Genomic DNA, 15,094 nt, shown 5'->3' on the forward strand with positions numbered 1-15,094 from the left:
ATGGTGAAACCCCATCTCTTAAAAAAAAAAAAAAGCGCGGCATGGTGGCACACACCTGTAGTTCCAGCTAGTAAGAAGGCTGAGGTGGGAGGATCACATGAACCCAGGAGGTCAAGGCTGGAGTGAGCTGAGATCATGCCACTGCACTCCAGCCTGGGGGACAAAGTGAGTCCCCATCTGAGAAAAAAAAAAATATTAAAATTAAAAAGCATTAAAAGGGAATCCCTCCGGCTATGCAATGGAAATAATTAGTGCCTATGAGTAAGTTAAATGAGCCTGTTGTTTAAAAACCAATACTTCACAAAATTTGTATGCTCTTTATGTGTGTGTGTTTGGAGGAGTCCCTCCCTTTAGTTCATAGTAGAGTTCCTTTTGAAGGCTGCAGCCCACCTCAGCTTTATTAAGGGGCACAAGGAAAGAGGATTTTGTCTTTTCCATACATGGGCCAAAATTTTAGGTGGAAGAGGTAAATCTTTAGGGACAAATATGGTCATGGCAATAGGATGCAAAGGAGAGAAGCTGGCAAGAGAGAAAAGGAAATTCAGAGAAAAAGATGAGATAAAAGTTTTCTATTGAGCTCTCCGTTTTGAAGAGAAAATATCTGAAACTTGTATTTGCTCCAACGCTGGAAGCTGTTCTGTGCCTGGGGGAAAGGAGAAGAGCTCAGTGTTCCAGACGACTGGCAAGCTTGAATGTCAGCCTTGCTGCAACACAGGCCCTGAAACCTTGGGAGTTCCATCAGCGTGGTCCAGAGAGATGCTGTAATGTCAATTACATTTAATGTCACTGCTCTGTACTCGCCCAGCCAGATGTGTACCATGGCAAGAGATGTTGTTTCCTAAGGAAACCTTTAGAAAAAAGAATAAACGTCCTCAATGAGCTTCCTTTGAGGGCAATTTGTATCCGCCAGTGGCTGAACCACTTTATCCAACATCCTTCTCTCCCTCCAGATATTGCTCACACAACCTCTGTGCTCAAGATCCTGCACCAGGCCCTCCTGAGTATGTTTGGGACATATATGATATAAATAGGAATGGATACAGGGGGCAATGTGGATGCAAAGGGAAAAAGTGGCACAGTCCTTGGCAAATATTTACCTATATAGAGCTAAAATTACCTAAATCAAAAGTTACCTGTCCTTGAGGGGTGTATTTTTTCCCCGGGGGTGCCAAAACAAAGTACCACAGACTGGGTGACTGAAACAACAGAAATGTATTTTCTCACAATTCCGGAAGCTGGAAGTCTGAGATCAAGTTTTTGGTAGGGTTGGTTTCCTCTAAGGCCTCTCTCCTTAGCTTTTATTTTATTTATTTATTATTTATTTATTTATTTATTTATTTATTTATTTATTTTGAGACGGAGTCTCACTCTGTCATCCAGGCTGGAGTGCAGTGGCATGATCTCAGCTCACTGCAACCTCTACCTCCCGGGTTCAAGTGATTCTCCTGCCTCAGCCTCCTGAGTAGCGGGAATTACAGGCACCCACCAACATGCCCAGCTACATTTTTGTATTTTTAGTACAGACGGAGTTTTACCATGTTGGCCAGGATGGTATTGATCTCTTGACCTCGCGATCCACCCATCTCAGCCTCCCAAAGTGCTGGGATTACAGGCATGAGCCACCACGCCCGGCCACCACAAATACTTTTTAGCTGGGCAGTGAACATAACAGTAATAATATATGTGTATGGCTCCTTATAATTATTAAGATTTTTCATAAACGATCTCATTTTCATCACTACAAATGCTCAGTGAAAGCATCAGGGCATTATTTGAATCATTCTATAATGATTATTATAGGAAATTGAGGGGAAGAGAGTTTAAATTGCTTAACCAGCAGATTCGAGGGCTGCAATCAGAACTGTGCTATAGGCAAATTATCTGACAGGCTTGTGAAGAATGCTCTGGAGAGGGAAGAGGAAGGAGGCAGGGAGCTATTCAAGATTAGAACAGGAGTGAAGTGATAAAAGCTGGAATTAGGGGAGTGGTACTAGAACTAGAAAAATGCCTTAGAGGAAACCAACCCTACCAACAACTTGATGTTGGCTTGGATAGTAAACATGCTAAAAACGAACATGCTATGAAATAAGCAAAAAGGCTCCTGGAAGGGTAATGCATTTGGTTCCTATCATACTTCATATCTCAGCAGGAATTAATTGATCAAATTCTTCCCTGCCTTTGCTAAGTAGGAACATGAAGAAGGTGCAGCTCTGTTCCCACATGTCTTTCACAGGCATTTAGTAAATTACCCTGTAGTCACGTATTCATATATTGTCTCCCCCGCTAGAGTATGAGTTCCTCCACTGGAAAAGTGGCAGTACAGCATTGTATTCATTTTTGTATACCTGATACACAGCAAAATGCTTCTGTAGTTAGATGCTTAATAAATACCTTTGGAATGAATGAATGAGTGGGCAGGTGAATGAGTGAGCATAAATAGCAGAGGCTAAGACCTTAAGGACAAGTGCCAGTGGCTTTACAGGAGCTGTCCCCAGGACAGCTCCAAGAGCTGTCAGGTAAATCCATCCTGAAAGACATCTCTCTAAGATCCAGAGACTCAAAGCCAGGACCGAATACCAGGTCACTTCAGGTAACAGCCTTTTCCATATGTGGACTTTATCATAGAGAACTGCCAGGGAAATGGCAAAGATGATCTGAAATAACTTGTTCCACAGAATAGGTTTCTAGGTAGAAACCAGTGGTTCCCTCTCCATGGCCCTGCCCTGGTAGTGGTCCAGGAGTCCTTTCTCATAAGCTCACGGACAGCGTGCTGGTCCTCCTTCCTGCTGCCGTTCTCACATCACTGACTGGCACGTGGCAGGAGCCATCAAAACACCTGCTCAATGAACAAGTCTGGCAGTATCAGAAAAATGGTGAGATAAGATGGAAAGACCCAGGCCAGGCACAGTGACTCATGCCTGTAATCCCAGCACTTTGGGAGGCCAAGGTGGGCAGATCACTTGAGGCCAGGAGTTCAAGACCAGCCTGGACAACATGGCGAAACCCCATCTCTAATGTGCTGGGGTGGTGGCATATGCCTGTAATCCCAGCTACTCGAGAGGCTGAGGCATAAGACTCACTTGAACCCAAAAGGCAGAGGTTGCAGTGAGCCGAGATAGCACCACTGCACTCTAGCCTCAGTGATGAAGCGAGACTCCATCTCAAAAAAAAAAAAAAAAAAAAAGAAGAAGAAGGAAAAAAAGATGGAAAGACCCCAAAACCCCAGGCTGACTTGGTACTCCTCGTAACGTTTCTGTGAAAAAGTCCAGGTGGCCTCGAGTCACTTGAACTACTATTCTTTTATTCCCCTAGGATAGAACTGCAATCAGGGGCTCCTCAATCAGTTTGTTTGAATAAGTAAGTATTGTGACAGCTACAAAGTCAGGTAACAGACAGTCTGTTTTCCAGGAATTTATGTGTTCCATAGGGAGAGAAATATCTTCCTGGTTAGTGCTGAAAATGGCCCATGCCCTTTCTACACTGAGTAAATCCCGTTCTTATGCACGCAGGAAAAGTATTAAGAATTCGGGAAGCTAAACATCACGTTCTTTTTTTTCCAGGTCCTTTCTTTCTAATTGAGGTAAAATATTTTAAACATTTATAGGGCACACGTAAGTTTTTGTTACATTCATAGAATGTGTAATGATCAAGTTAGGGGTTTCATCCTTAAGGCTTTCCCCATTTAGACCCTTTCTACCCCCTTTCCGGGTTGCTATGACAGCATCCTGGCACCTTTATTTGCTATTGAAAGTTGACCTCGGGCTAGGACCGACCTGGGTAGCACTGGTATATTTCTGATGACATGATATGTATAAGCACCTGCATTTAACCATGCCTAAAGCCAGAAATCCCTGGATCTTCAGATATAAAAATGTATCAGTTTCCCAGGGCTGCTGCAGGAAATCACCACAACCTGGGTGGCCTCAAACAACAGAAATATATCCTGTCACAGTTCTGGAGGCCAGACATCTGAAATCAAGGTATAGCAGAGTTGTGTTTCCTCCGAAGGCTCTAGGGAAGAATTCTTTCCTGCCTCTTCCTAGATTCGGTAAACACTTTCTTAGCATGGCTCTGTGGGCTCTGCAGATGAACATGTGGCATGTACTTTACAGCCATCTCCTCTGGTGGTAATTTAGACACCCACTTCCTGAAAATTCAGGGCCTTTGATATTTTGCCCACCCCTCACCACATCCCAGCCCATCTCTCCTTTCCTGAGCCCATGGTTTGACTAAACAGAAAACAGATTCTAATTCCTGTCTTGAAAAGGAATGACTGAATGCTCTGTTAGGATATACCCATGACAGGGTAGAAGTAGCATTCAATGTGCTCCTCTAAAAGAGGCTGATGTTTCTAGAAGCTGAGGCGTTAGACACACCCTAGACCTCAGTCTTTATGAAATATAACAGAGGAAGTAAGTTGGCGGAGAAGTGTTGCAAATATATATTTCTTAGTAATGACTGGAACCTGGGCCATGCACGCAATTGACTAGCTTCTCACTTTAAATGTCAGGCAGGTACAGATGAGGCTTCTAGGAGATGAGGGCAGAAGTTTAGGGGGGTTGGCATTCAGACTTGAAGTTCTTCAAGGGAAAATCTGTTCATCTCTTAGAAGGTCTGAAGTCTGCAGGTAAAGATTCCCACTGTCCAAGGAAACAATCTTAGGCATCCAATACCCTTCCCATCTGCTAATCTAAGTCAAGAGATGATCTGTGACTAGTATGAGACAGAAGAAAAATAGAACGGGAACCAACTTATTTTGTGGACATGTAAATTTAGGCTATTGCTGTTCATGGGGTTGGATTTTCTCCTCATTCTCTTGCCATGGGCAGGTACATTCTTGCATGCTAAGCTCTATGCTGCCAGAACTGCGGACCACTGATGCTCTTCTCCCCTTCTTCTTCAGATTCCATCCAAATGCCCTTGTGCAGAGTTCAGACAAATCTGTGACAGCAGGGCATAGTGAAAACAGCATAAGCTTTGAGGTCAGAAAGACCTGGACTAAATGCCAGCTTTGAAAGCCACTTAAAAGCCCTGCAGCCCTAAACATAACAGCTACACTTACATAGCACTTAAAACATGCCAGGTACTATTCTATGTGCCCTACACATGTTAATTTACTTAATTCTCACCACTAACTCATGAGGTTATGTACTATTAGCATCCTATTTTATAGATGGGGGTATTCAGGTATGGAAAGATCAAGTAACTTGCATCTGGGTAAGCTGCAGAACCAAGATGTGAATTTACACAGTCTGGCTCCAAAGTCAGTGTCTAAGCCATGCACGGTGGCTCATGCCTATCATTCCAGCACTTTGGGAGGCCAAGGTGGGAGGGTCTCTTGAGGTCAGCAGTTCAAGCCATGATCACACCACTGATCCAGCCTGGGCAACAGAACAAGACCCTGTCTCAAAAAAAAAAAAAAAAAAAAAAGTCAGTGTCTTTAACACTAAAGCAAGTTTCATTATCTCCCTCCATTCGTTTCTTCAACAACTGTTTCCTGACTGCCTACTCTGTACCCAGCACTGCACAAAATGCTGAAGATGCAGTCAAGGACATGGTCCTGACCCTGCAGGCACTGACATTCTAGTGGGAGAGGCATCACAATACACAGTGTGGGTTGCAGGTGTGCTATGGGAATCCAGAGTAGGGGCAGTCAAGAAAGGCTCACTGCTGGGCATGGTGGCTCACACCTGTAATCCTAGCACTTTGGGAGGCTGAGGCAGGAGGATCACTTGAGCCCAGGTGTTCAAGACCAATCTGGGCAACACAGTGAGACCCCATCTGTAAAGAAAAAACTATCTTTTTAATTTTTTAAAAAAGAAAGGGTCGGCCGGGCGCGGTGGCTCACGCTTGTAATCCCAGCACTTTGGGAGGCCGAGGCGGGCGGATCACGAGGTCAGGAGATTGAGACAACGGTGAAACCCCGTCTGTACTAAAAATACAAAAAAATTAGCCGGGCGTGGTGGCGGGCACCTGTAATCCCAGCTACTCGGAGAGGCTGAGGCAGGAGAATGGCGTGAACCCGGGAGGCGAAGCTTGCAGTGAGCCGAGATCGCACCACTGCACTCCAGCCTGGGTGACAGAGCGAGACTCCATCTCAAAAAAAAAAAAAAAAAAAAAAAAGAAAGGGTCATTGGAGGATGTGACCTCTGAGTCTTATGGGGCCAGTGAAAGGAAGACAATGGGGCCACAGGCAGGATAAAAGAGTAGGACAGGTTTCTCCAGGTGAAGAAAATAGTGAATGCAAAGATAATTGTGTGACGGTTCATGTACAGAATGGGAGGCAGCTCAGTGTAGCTGGAACAGAGCATGGCAATGGAACAGCTACACGGGATGAGGTTGGAGAGCCAAGCAAAGTCATATTTCCAAGGGTCTTTCTACCACACTAAATTTGAAGTTGAACTTGAAAAAAATGACATTTTTAGAAAACATAGTGAATGCACTGGAAAACATAAAACTGAAGGCAAAGAGTCCGTTTTACACAAAGATGTGAGAGTTTGCATTAAGCAGGTTAACAGGGATAGAGAAAGGTCAGAGTCAAAGGTATTCAGGAGCTCGAACATGTAGAACCAGGGCTGGCTGAATGTAAAGCAAAGGAAGAGCGAGGGATCAAACATGACTCACTGGTTCTTGGTAAGTAGGGAGTAGCCCCATTCAATCCGATAAGTGATGCAGGAGGCACAGCCCCGCTCTAAGGGAAGCCACCTTGTCTGACTATACTGGTCTTTGGGGAGGAGGTCTGGTGGTAGATTTGGAAGATATTAGCATCTAGGTGTGCACAGGCCTGGGAGTGACAATGATACCAGGGGAACTGGGGAGGAGAGAAGAAAGAGAGCTGAAGTCAGAACCAATGTTCACAACACACACCCGTGGAAGAAGAACCAATGGCAGGGAGCAGGAAGGAGGAAATTCTAGAGAAGAGGGTGTCATGCAGGCTGAGGCCAGAATTTTAAGAATGAGGATATGTCACAGAGCTGAGGAGTAGGCCAACCTCTACTTGTAGGTGGGTCTGCACATCTAACTCCCCACCAAGATTGTGATCGAAGAGCAGAGTTGTGTCTGATGCATCTGTTTTCCCAAAACAGCAGGTGCTTAATATGTAAGGAATAAGGAAATAATAAGAACCAATATTTATTGAGTGTGCCAAGCACTAGACACTTTGCATGGGTAATCTCATTCAGTTCTCACAACCATGCTATTAGGTATACGCTCTTTATATGTATGTGTATATATATATGTATGCAGGGAAACCACCCTGATCTTAGGCTCACATTTCAACAGCTTCAACAACTTGCATTTCAGCGACTTGCATTTCAACAACAAGCCCCTAGTGGTATATCTGAAAGCAGTGCCTGGACAATCGGATCTCCTAATGCCTCTGCTACCCCATCCCCAACATGTAGAATCAAGGTCAAACTTGAAGAATTTTGGCTAGATCAGCCAGGCGCAGTGACTTATGCCTGTAATCCCAGCACTTTGGGATGCTGAGGCAGGAGGAATTGCTTGAGCTCAGAAGTTTGAAACCAACCTGGGCAATATGGCAAAACTCCATTTCTACAAAAAGTACAAAAATTAGCCAGGTATAGTGGCATGCACCTGTATTCTCAGCTACTCAGGAGGCTGAGACAGAAGGATCGCTTGACCCTAGGAGGTCGAGGGTCCAGTGGGCCGTGCTCACACCACTGTACTCCAGCCTGGGGGACAAAGCGAGTCCCTGTCCAAAAAAAAAAAGGAAATTTTGGTTAGCTCAATTTAATTATTTCTGGCTCTACCAGAGATTGTAGCCCATCTGCTGGGGCCACAGTGGAGAGGAGAAATTTTGAATGAAATTTTCTCATACAAAAGCAAAGGAGTTATAAAACGTTCACTATGTTTTGGGGGGTAAGATATGCACACTGCAAGTGATGAATGCAAGACAATATAAGCCACTTCATAAACATTATTAAAAATAATAAATTAATTAAGTTTATGTAGTTAAGTAAAAAGTTACTATATACACTAAACACCTTAGCATTTCACAGATAGTGGAGCCCATTCTGAACCAGAATCAGATAACTTGATTTGGGCTTAGAAAGAGACCTAGGTTTAGAGCAGTGGTTCTCAGGTGAGGCCAATTTTGTTTCCCAGGAAACATTTGACAATATCTGAAAACATTTTTGATTGTCACAACACAAGGAAGGAGGAAGGGTTGTGTTAGTCTATTTTGCATTGCTATAAAGGAATGCCTGGCCGGGTGCGGTGGCTCACGCCTGTAATCCCAGCACTTTGGGAGGCCCAGGCGGGCAGATCACGAGGTCAGGAGATTGAGACCAAACTGGCTAAAATGGTGAAACCCGGTCTCTACTAAAAACACAAAAAATTAGCCGGGCGAGGTGGCGGGCGCCTGTAGTCCCAGCTACTCTGGAGGCTGAGGCAGGAGAATGGCGTGAACCCAGGAGGCGGAGCTTGTAGTGAGCCGAGATGGCGCCACTGCACTCCAGCCTGAGCAACAGAGTGAGACTCCGTCTCAAAAAAAAAAAAAAAAGGAATGCCTGAGATTGGATAATGTACAAAGAAAAGATGTTTATTGGCTCATGGCTCTGGGCTGTACATGAAGCACAGTGCTAGGCATCTGCTTCTAATGAGGGCCTCGGGAAGCTTGCAATCATGGTGGAAGGCAAAGGGGGAGCCCACATATCACATGGCAAAAGAGGGAGCAAGAGGTGAGGGATGCCAGGCTCCTTTAAATAACTCACTCTCACATTAATTAACGGACGATCCAGAACTCACTACCATACGGAGGGAACCAAGATGTTCATGAGGGATCCACCCCCAAGACCCAAACATCTCCCAGTAGCCCACCTCCAACATTAGAGGTCATATTTCAGCATGAGATTTGTTCTATTTTTGACATCTGACAGCCCAATAACCTTTTGAACATCTCACATACAAACCTCTGAGCTACAAAAAATCTAAATCATATCGGGGGTATGGATAGGTGCAACTAGCATGTAGGGAATAGAGGCCACTGTACACTGGATGCTGCTATACATCCCACAATGCACGAAACGCTCCCACAGCAAGGAATTACCTGGCCAGAAAAGTCAGTAGTGCTGAGATTGAGGATCCCTGGCCTAGAGTTGGCAGAGAGGAAGAGAGGAAAGCTTTGGGCAAAGGTTGTGTGTGGGATTGTGAGGGTTGGGGGGTAGAGGGGAGGTATAAGATGGAGGCAGGTGGAAGAACAATAGAAACACCAGGACATCACCCCACATTGTAATCTGGAGGAAGATTCCCTCCACCAACTAATGATAACTTATCTTCTGACTTACTGATCTCCATTAGCAACAAATATAAGAATCCCTTTTACATTTCACCTTTCATTCCTGTTCACCTTTTATTCCTGCATGAAACAAGATCTAATAACCTTTCAGGGGTTTCTTCAGACCCTGACAAAATTACCTTTCACCCCTACTATACAACCAAAGATATTTTAGATTTAATTTTTCTCCTCCTCCTCCTAGTAACCCTACTACTATTTTCACCTGACCTCCTGAGCGACCCAGATAACTGCGCTTTAGCCAACCCCCTCAACGCCCCATCCCACATCAGGCCAGAGTGGTACTTCCTGTATGCCTATGCAATCTTACGATCCATCCCTAACAAACTAGGAGGCGTACTGGCCCTTGTATTCTCCATTCTCATTCTAGCAGTTATTCCTGTACTTCACACGTCTAAACAACAAACCATAATATTCCAACCATTGAGTCAGTGCCTATTCTGAATCTTAATGGCCGAACTATTTACACTTACATGAATTGGGGGACAGCCAGTTGAATACCCTTTTATCGCCATCAGACAGACAGCATCTATTATGTACTTCCCTACCATCCATTTTATTTTATTTTATTTTATTTATTTTATTTTATTTTGAGACAGCGTCTGGCTCTGTTGCCCAGGCTGGAGTGCAGTAGCGCAATCTCAGCTCACTGCAACCTCCACCTGCCAGGTTCAAACAATTCTTCTGCCTCAGCCTCCCGAGTAGCTGGAACTACAGGTGTGCACCACCATGCCCAGCTAATTTTTAGTAGAGATGAGATTTCACCATGTTGGGCAGGCTGGTCTCTAACTCCTGACCTTGTGATCCACCTGCTTCAGCCTCCCAAAGTGCTGGGATTACAGGCATGAGCCACAGCACCTGGCCCTTCTACCATCCATTTTAGAATCTTAAAATGTTACCACCAAAGCTTAGAGATCCAGCCCAACTCCTTTGTATTGCAGATGTGGAAACTGAGCCCTAAAGAGACAGAATTGATTGCTGAAGGCCACCCAGGTTTCTAAATAGCAGAACCAGCTGCAGAACGCAGGCCCCTAACTCACTGGCCAGTCCTGTTTCTTCTGTTTTATTTTTGACATCTGACAGCCCAATAACCTTTTGCACATCTCACATACAAACCTCTGAGCTACAGGAATAGTTTTCAACTCAATAGGAACCTCCTATTGAGTTGAAAACTATTCCTGTAGCTCAGAGGTTTGTAAAGCTTTTCTGCAAAGGACCAGAGAGTAAATATTTCAGGCTTTATAAGTCAGATGATTTCAGTCACAAATACTCAACGCTGCTGCTGTAGTGTGAAAGCCGCCATACACAATACATAAATGAATGGGTGTAGCAGTGTTCCAGTAGAATTTATTTATATATATGGAATTTAAATTTTCTACAACATATGTGTCAGAAAACAGTACCTTTTTTTAAATTTTTTTCACCCATTTAAAAATGTTAGAAGAGTCCAGGCGCAGTGGCTCACGCCTTGTAATACCAGAACTTTGGGGGGCCCTGGCGAGTGGATCACCTTAGGTCAGGAGTTCGAGGCCAGCCTGGCCAACATAGTGAAACCCTGTCTCTACTAAAAATACAAAAAATTAGCTGGGCGTGCTGGTGCACACCTGTAATCCCAGCTACTCGGGAGGCTGAGACAGGAAAATTGCTTGAACCCAGGAGGCAGAGGTTGCAGTGAGCCGAGATCGTGCCATTGCGCTCCAGCTTGGATGACAGAGCAAGACTTCATCTCAAATAAATAAATAAGAATTATTCTTAGCTCCAGACCACACCAAATGGTGGCAGGGTGGGGGGTGGGGGAGCAGGGAGTATGTTACCAGATTTGGACTCTACATCCAAATTGGTGATATGCTGCTATCAGAAAGTAGATCTTTGTAACCAGCAGGAAAAAATTTTAAAAACCTCCAGAAAAGTGCAATAATTGCAAACAATACATACCATAAATACTGCTGTTGCTAAATGTAAGATAAAGTTTCATATTTCTATATGTACACATATATACACATAAGCACTAGAGAAAGATCCAGAAGGTTCTTCATAAAATTCATAACAGGAATTACTTGGGGGTGGGGAGGAGGCTTGATGGGAATAGGTCAAGGAAGGCCTTGCAGTGTTTCCATGTGTTTTATAATGAGAATATATTTATGTCTTAGTCCTGTAACTTTTTAAAGTTTTAAATTTAAAAAGAGTCCATGTGTATCTTATACTAGTTTAATGAATTTGCCTCACCCCTCACAAATCAACTTCATCCCTCCTTGCTGTCTCATCCGAGGGAATCAGGGACAGAGCTGGAGAAGCCCGGGACAGAACTTCTGCCCCTGCTTAATTCGCAAGCCGCCGGGAGGCAGCCCCGGGCCCTGTGGGTTTCTGGTCATTTTATGGTTTGGGAGAGGGAGGGGAGAAATGCTATTTCGTCAAATTAAAAAAAAAAATAAAATTACTACTCTTTCTGCTGGGATACTGGTGGTCTAGGGCTCTTAGAGGATCTGACTTTGGAAACCCCAAGGACAAAGGAGACGTAAAAAGCAGCCGCAACCAGTCCCCTGGTGTCTGGGTCGCTGCTCTTGAAACCTCCAGCACATGTGGTTTTAATCACCGAGCCTGGCGCCTTCCGCCACTCAGAAGCCCAGCAGCTTCGGGGCGCCCAACTGACTTCTTTGTTTGCGAGGAGCTGGGCCCAGCAGGGTGGCCGCCTTCGAGAGAGGTTTTAGGCTCAGCCTTCCCCTTTTAATAAAATTCCGGAAATATCAGGGCAGCCCCAGGCGACAGGCTGCAGGCAGCCTGCAGCCTGCTTGGGGGAGCTCTCATCTCTGGGGACAGCCTAACCCTGAGATCTCTTGGCCAGCGCCGTCCAAAGCAAACAGCGAGCAGATGGTCCAAGCTCGGCCTCTGGTGAAACTGTTTATTCTTAGGAGATGGCCATCTCCCCTCTGGGACCCTGTCGGCTCCACCACCCTTTGCTCCTCTTTCCCTTCCGCATCTCCGCCTTCCTCCTTCTAAATGGGAGTCCTCTGAATTTGATACCACTTTTGAGCTTTAAGAAAGGTCTACCCCGTCTCTACTAAAAATACAAAAAATTAGCCGGGCGTGGTGGCGTGCGCCTGTAGTCCCAGCTACTCGGGAGGCTGAGGCAGGAGAATGGCCTGAACCCGTGAGGCGGAACTTGCAGTGAGCCGAGATCGCGCCACTGCACTCCAGCCTGGGCAACAGAGCGAGACTCCGTCTCAAAAAAAAAAAGAAGAAGAAAAGAAAAAAAAGAAAGGTCTGCAAGGAAAAGTCAGCATTCTTTCCATTGTGGAAGGTTAATTTGGTTTCCTAGAGGAGAAGGGTGGAATGGAAACATATGGGGCTCGGGAAACTGGACATGGGAGGTTTACGTACCCAGTTTGGAATGAGGACAAACCTTGTTTGCCTATGTTGGCAGCCTGTCACATCTAAAACTAAATGCCATTAGCCAGCCCCATAAGTAAGATTCCATTTATGGTAAATTACTAAAGTTAAACTTTCACAAAATTAAAGGTGACAGGGCGTCGTGGCTCACACCTGCAATCTCAGCACTTGGGAGGCCGAGGCAGGCAGATCCCGTGAGCTCAGGAGTTCGAGACCAACCTGGCCAACGTGGTAAAACCCCCGTCTCTACTAAAAATGCAAAACCTAGCCAGGCGTGGTGGCATGTACCTGTAATCCCAGCTACTTGGGAGGTTGAGGCAGGAATCGCTTGAACCTGGGAGGCGGAGATTACAGTGAGCCAAGATGGCGCCACTGCACTGCAGCCTGGGCGACAGAGCAAGACTCAGTCTCAAAAAAAAAAAATTACTTAAAAGTAATAACCCAGGTTCCAGCCATGAAATATTACACTGGAAAGACCATAGACTTCCATCTTGGCCTAGAGCGGCCTTTAAAGCGCCAGGGAGAGGAGGGCGGGGCGGGGGGGACCACCCTAGAACTGGCCACCAGCGGTATCATGGCGACCTGAACCCCGCTCCCCAAGAATATGAAAGTGATGACGACTCTTACGAAGTGTTGGATTTAACTGAGTATGCACAAAGACACCAGTGGTGGAATCCAGTGTTTGGCCACAGTTTGGGATCTATGGTGGAAAAATACGCAGTAGCGACCCAGATTGTAATGGGTGGCGTTCCTGGCTGGTTTGCAGCATTTTTGTTCCAGAAAGTTTGAAAACTTGCAGCAACTGCAGTAGGTGGTGACTTTCTTGCCGTCAGATTGCTAGTCATAGTGGCTATGTGCAGATTAACTGGAAGAGAGTTGAAAAAGATGTAAACAAAGCAAAAAGGCAGATGAAGAAACGAGCGAACAAAGCAGCACCTGAAATTAGCAATTTAATTGAAGAAGCAATAGAATTTATCAAGCAGCACATTGTGATATCCGGTGGATTTGTAGGAGGCTTTTTGCTCGAACTTGCATCTTAAGGACGTGAATATTCTCTTACAGTGGATTCAACTATGAGAAGAGAAGTGGCAGCAATAAGGGGTCTCTCAACAGTACATGCTGCCAGTCTGCAGGGCAAGGAGAAACAACTAGCTGGAAAATACTGAATTCACAACTTAGCATTTTGCCATCTGAAGCCAGGCAAGCTAGTATCTGCGACGATAGTATTCCTGAGCAAAACATGGCTTTCATCATTTTTGCAAAAATTTGCGTCTGTTTAGAAATTAGCCTATAAAATATCACCATTGGATGTAGATATGGAGAGAAAAGAAATATGCTGGATTTATTGCCTAGTGAAATATTATTCTTTTTATGTAAATAAAATGTTCTAAATTGTGAAAAAAATAGAAATACTACAGTGGAAATGCAAACCTACAGGCAATCATCTTACCTTAATCAACCCAATTCCTAGCCTGGACTCCTGAAATATCTATGACAGACACCTCATTCAGGACTTTTTTTTTTCACTGTTCTCTCTTGGGACATTGTCAGTCCTTAGCTTTGACCATATATGCATATACATATGGTATATAGGCTCTATACATCAGGGTTCCCTCCCCCCACCTTCTTTTTTTTAACTTTTGAGAACAGCACAAACACTGCAAAGATATTTGACAATTTTCTCAGGTTTTTTTTTTTTTTTTTGAGACGGAGTCTTGTTCTATCACCCAGGCTGGAGTGCAATGGCATGATCTCGGCTCACTGCAACCTCTGCCTCCTGGGTTCAAGCCATTCTGCTGCCTCAGCCTCACAAGTAGCTGGGATTACAGGCGCCCCCCACCATGCCCGGCTAATTTTTGTATTTTTAGTAGAGACGGGGTTTCACCATGTTGGCCAGGCTGGTCTCGAACTCCTGACCTCAGGTGGTCCACCTGCCTCGGCCTCCCAAAGTGCTGGGATTACAGGCATGAGCCACCACGCCCAGCCTATTTTGTTGTTCTTGAAGTAAATAAGGAAAAAAATTTTCAAAACCAGTCAATTTGTTTATCGCTGCTCTTGGATTTCTGACAGCTGGTATCCATGAAGGCAAGCACTCTCCTGACGGTGTGCTGGCACACTGACAAGCTCACGTGCTAGAGAGCAATTTTTTTTTTTTTTTTTGAGACAGAGTCTCACTCTGTTGCCCAGGCTGGAGTGCAGTGGCACAATCTCAGTTCACTGTAACCTCCACCTCCTGGGTTCAAGCGATTCTTGTGCCTCAGCCTCCTGAGTAGCTGGGACTACAAGCATGCACCACCATGCTGGGCTACTTTTTTGTATTTTTAGTAGAAATGGGGTTTCACCATGTTGGTCAGGCTGGTCTCGAACTCCTGACCTCACGTGACCCCCCAC

At 45.0% G+C, this 15,094-nt stretch overlaps 1 protein-coding gene and 1 pseudogene across 1 annotated transcript in view; both read left to right on the plus strand.

Moving 5' to 3' along the window:
• The window catches only part of CLMP (CXADR like membrane protein), a 116,339-nt gene that overhangs the window by 41,974 nt on the left and 59,271 nt on the right, over positions 1-15,094 (plus strand). The window lies entirely within an intron of this gene.
• Positions 13,103-14,393, plus strand: LOC115838577 (annotated as a pseudogene).

This window comes from Nomascus leucogenys, chromosome 15 (genome assembly GCF_006542625.1).
Source record: "Nomascus leucogenys isolate Asia chromosome 15, Asia_NLE_v1, whole genome shotgun sequence".
Lineage (NCBI taxonomy): Eukaryota > Metazoa > Chordata > Mammalia > Primates > Hylobatidae > Nomascus > Nomascus leucogenys.